The sequence below is a fragment of the Stegastes partitus genome, unplaced genomic scaffold (assembly GCF_000690725.1).
Source record: "Stegastes partitus isolate 25-593 unplaced genomic scaffold, Stegastes_partitus-1.0.2 Scaffold1926, whole genome shotgun sequence".
Lineage (NCBI taxonomy): Eukaryota > Metazoa > Chordata > Actinopteri > Pomacentridae > Stegastes > Stegastes partitus.
In genome coordinates this window covers 21,281-26,222 of record NW_007579657.1, presented here as the reverse complement: position 1 = coordinate 26,222, position 4,942 = coordinate 21,281, and the positions used below count along the sequence as shown (strand labels likewise).

General features: G+C 44.6%; 1 protein-coding gene across 1 annotated transcript in view; it reads left to right on the top strand.

The window, feature by feature from the left end:
- Positions 1-2,155: 2,155 nt before the first annotated feature.
- Positions 2,156-4,942, top strand: part of dusp4 (dual specificity phosphatase 4) — a 16,252-nt gene continuing 13,465 nt past the window's right edge. Inside the window, exon 1 of the mRNA XM_008303052.1 lies at positions 2,156-2,166. The gene's annotated coding sequence lies outside the window, so the exon portion shown is untranslated. The remainder of the gene's footprint in view (positions 2,167-4,942) is intronic.

Sequence of the window (4,942 nt, the reverse complement as noted above, 5' to 3'; positions counted from 1 at the left end):
GAAACGCGAAGGAAGTCACAAAGAAATCCTCATTGAGCATCAAGTCCTGCAGTGTGAACGTAGCCAATCTGTGGGATTGTTCAGTCAGATAATACGCCGTCATCCTGATTGGTGACATTAAATGTCATGTCGGAGTCACAATCCAAGGCTGTCGCTATGTTAAGACTGTTTTTATGGGTTCTGTTGGTTTTTCCTAAAAACCTGTCGGATAGCAGGTTCTGGATTGTTAAGGGTCGATTATCGAGTCATGACTGTGTCACAACTATCATCCTTTTCTGTATATCGAGACACCATTTGTGAAAAAGCTCATGTTAGTCAGATAAATACCAGCTATGTTTAGGTAGCTGAACACTGAAGAATGACTGAAGGTGAAGAAAAGTTAATTATAACTACGTGTTTTTTATTCCTTGAGCTCAAACGTGGATTTAAATGTGGATGCTTGAGGCCTTTTCACTGTCAGTAACTTCTCTGTTGCTTCTTTTTCTACTTGGTGACTCAAAGTGTAGGTGCAGATGCCCTGAACACGGCTGTGTTTTATTTTATTTTTTATTTCTTGTTTTCTTGGCAGCATGTGCAACAACATTGATTCACAGTATTAAAAATAAGACGCTTGCATCAGAGCCGTGATTGTGCCGCTCTCGCCTCCATCTTCTCCGTATTTTTATCGTTCCAGGGATTCAAACTGGTAAAGTTCCAGCTGCAGGTCTGATTCCTCCACCTGCTTTGTGTTATTTTTAAGTTGAACTTGCCAAGATGTTGGACTGAAAATATCTAGATTAGTGAGGTTCTGTAAAAGGTTTAAATATAATGTTTGCTATTGTATTTGTCCACAGACTTAAATAAGGTGAACATTAAAAGGTGTAGTAAGCCATTTATTACATGGTTTTAAAGTGACGCTTTCTCAGTTAGATGCAATTTTAAAACTTCCATTAAAATTATGTCATGAAATTTCACTAATGAGCAACGAAGTAAAACAAATCTTCAAGTCTTAGATTTGTTTGCAGGAAGTGTAGGTGAAAAATGTTAGTGGGGCGGAGGCAGGTGATGTTTTTCAGGTGATGGAAGGCTGTTTTAGTGACAGAATTAATGTTTTGGGTGAAGGTGAGCTTAGTGTCGAAAATGACGCCTAGTGGGGCGAAGGTGACGTGGAGGAGCTGGAAATCTTTAACTGTAGAGGTGAGGGAATCAGGACCAATGATGAGGATGTCGGATTCACTGGTGTTAAGTTTAAGAAAATGATTTTGCATCAAGAGATTCATGTCTGAACGGCAGTTTGGGAGGCTGGAGTTGACAGGTTTAGTGAAATGTAGAGCTGAATGTCATCAGCGTAGCAGTGGAAACGGAGACGATACAGTTGACCCACTGGGCAAATGTAGATGTGAAAGTGGTTCAGCCTCCAGACGCCACAAGGTTTCAGTACATGTTTGGTAATTATCAGATTTCGTCTTGACTTTTCTGTTCCTTTTTCTTTTTTACAGCTGAGAAGGATGCAAGCAGAAACAGCCATCCATCATCTCTTCACCTTAATCCTCACCAGGGTCATGGGGGGCGGAGCCTATCCCAGCTGACTCAGGGTGAAGGCAGGTTCACCTGGACAGGTAACCAGTCTATCACAGGGCTACACTTAGAGACAGACAACCAAGCACACTCACATTCACACCTACGGACAATTTACAATCACCAATTAACCTCAGCATGTTTGTGGACTGTGGGAGGAAGCCGGAGAACCCGGAGAGAACCCACGCTGCACGGGGAGAACATGGAGACTCCACGCAGGAAGATCCCGGGTGTCCTCACCGGGACGTGAACCGGCGACCTTCTAGCTGTGAGGCGACGATGCTAACCACTGATCCACCCCCTTAAAAAGTTGCATGATTCGGCTGCATCGTGCTGTGATGACACCTCGAGGCCTGAGTGGACGGATGTGTTTCAGTTGTGTTGTTTTGTGACTCCAGTCATGTTGGCTGTCAAGCAACTGGGCAGTCGACTCGCTGCAGTCGCACACAGACACACACACACACACACACACACACACACACACACACACACAGACACAGAGGAAATTCAATCACTTAAATGCGACCATGTCACATTAACAAGGACACTCGGCTTCCTCTCAGTCCTCCCCCATCCATCTCCTGTCTCCCCCTCCTCCCCTCCATCACAGTCAGCTGCCCTTCATGTTGTTTACGGAGGAAATCAACAGAAAAATTGTCGGACGATTCGCAGGTCAGCGCCAGTTCACTGCAGTTCTTCCTATATGTTGGTGTGTGTGTGTGTGTGTGTGTGTGTGTGTGTGCTGGTGTATACGTGTGTGTGCGCGCACATGTGTGTTTGTGCGTCTGTACCTGTCATCACCAGTCGTGTTTTGCCCTGCTCGTTGCCGTAGTAACCACAGTTTCTGGCTCTGTCACAGCCTCTCAAACAAAAAACATGACAGACTGATGACGTCAACACGCGTGTCAGGTCGGACGCACCTCTGCCACGCAGCGCCCGGCGCCCCGCCGGCCCGTGTGTCCGTCTGGTGTTCGGGAGGCTTTTGCTTCCCGAGTTTACTTACAAACCTGCAGGACATTGGCACTTGTGTACGGCCTGCGTGTGTGTGTGTGTGTGTGTGTGTGCGTGTGTGTGTGTGTGTGTGCAGATGTGGTAAAAGGGTTTCAACGGCAGTCTGTTTCCTGTCTTTAATCCCCGTGTCTGTTCTGCTTACACCGCCACATGTCGGACAAACACACACACACACACACACACAAACACACACACACACACACACACGCACACACACGAGTCATGCTTTCGTCCTGCCTGCTTTTGACCTACAGATAATCCGCCTCACAGTCTTCATTCAGTCAGTCACTCATTCACAAACACGCCGAGTGGCCGAGCCAGTCAGCCACGCAGGAGGCGGAAACTGTTCTGGAGCTTTCTTTACTTTGTGCGTTTAACTGCTGCAGAGTATCGAAAAACACTCTTGACATAAACTCCTCATTGCATTGATTAGTTTTTATAGAATTCATATTAATGGTATATTCAAAAAGTAGGCTTATGTTCAAGTGTGAGCCTTTATTAGACAGAAAACTAGAACTTTGGACGACAATGTTTGTCCTCTCACGCTGCCACGTGAATATATTTTCATTTTATAACAGTCCTGTTTCACTAACTATGCCAGAGGAAGATGCAGCACGTCCCTTTACACACTGCACAGCTCCCAGCATGCAGTATTCCTCCCTTTATTATAATTATAAAAGTATTATTAACATGTTAACTGTACAAAAACAGCCAAAAGAGCTATTCCCTGTCAAAAATATGCATATTTACAATAATAATTAGTTTTTCCACGACATCTTATTGTAAAATTAAGCTATTTTTCCGACTTAAATCAGCTGAAAATGTCGTTATATTACAGACGTGCCGTTGTTTGAAAGTAAAGTGATGTATATTAAGGATAAAAAGGGGAAATATTGTTATTTTACAGATAATTGCTGTTTGTGTGGCTGTTTTATTTCATTTTTATACTAGTCTACCCTTTCTAATGTATATTCTGGCCCCCCTGCAGCCAGATGTTTGTGCAGCTGTGACAAGTTTTGCAGCAGAACGCCTGCATACATGCGGATTAAGTGAATCTCGGCTCTGGTGAACCTTCACGACAAACAGCAAACCACACTGACAGTCTGCTTTTGTCTAAGCGCCCCTGCTGCACTACAAACTACTCAATAAATGACAGTTATGAGGCAAGAGGAAATGGTACCAACAGGTCCTTTGAATGACGGTATTGTTCCGACAGCGACTGCGGTCACAAGCTGGATAACCGACCGTCAGCCACCAAGCTGCATGTTTAGGAGACTATTAATGGAATGATGCAAATTATAAGAAAGACGAGCTGCACTAGTCGACGCCACATCACAGACAAACTTCAACAGCGAGTGATGCGACACTCTGCCGGGTCGTGTTTGGCGTCACTGGAACACGTCGACTCCTCACACCTTTGGCATCCCAGCTGCCTGTGAGCTCCTCAGCACCAGCCTGTTTGATGCGATCCAGAAGCGTGGCCTCGTGCCCGAGCTCCAAGACAGTATTTATGGCAGGAAAGGTGCTAAAAACAAGCTTCCTTCTGGCTACAATCATGAGCTGCTCTCCTGTTCTCATTAACTGAAACAATATTTGTATTAGCGGCGCAGTTTGAACGTTGTAGGCGTGGGTTTTTTTTTTGTTTTTTTTGTTGCTCTGCACGTGCCCTCGGGTTGCAGATGCTGCGAGCCAAATATGAATAAGTTTGAATATGAGCTCACCGTTTCATCCTGAGCTGCTTTGACTATTCAAAGCACGCAGAGAGATTTGAATGAAGAAAAAGTTTGTGTGTGAGAGAGAAAGAAAGAAAGAAATGGAGAGCAACACGATTCTCGGCTTCTTTCTTCTGGTTTCATGGCCACAGAAATACTTCTCCAAGATGAGCAAAGACGTGCTTTATGGGACGCACTTCTTCCATTTTTATCTGGATATTTAAGTTCCCATATGTGTCCACACTACAGTCAGTTTATTTCAAGACTTTTGGACGTTTATTTGATTTGTATCCAGAAGATTATCAACACTTTCTTATTTATTTACTAGATATGAAGCCTGTGTCTTCTGTTCTCTGGTTGCTGGTTTGTAACGTTACTTGTTTTTGTCCTTTGCCTAACGCGAAGTCACGACAAGCGTCTGTCCTCGCTCGGATATAAATTAATTCTTTATTGATTTTCCTGCGGCAAACCGAGGTCAAAACGAACATATATTTTCCCACAAACTGACGCTTGTTCGTGCCGAGCGTCCGAGTGTTTGTGCTCAAGGCTTAGGAGGAAGTAAGCAGCACAATGGACAAACAGGGCCACTGGTGGGAGTAAACAGGGCCATAAGGCACGTGTGTGTGTGTGTGTGTGTGTGTGTGTGTGTGTGTGTGTGTGTG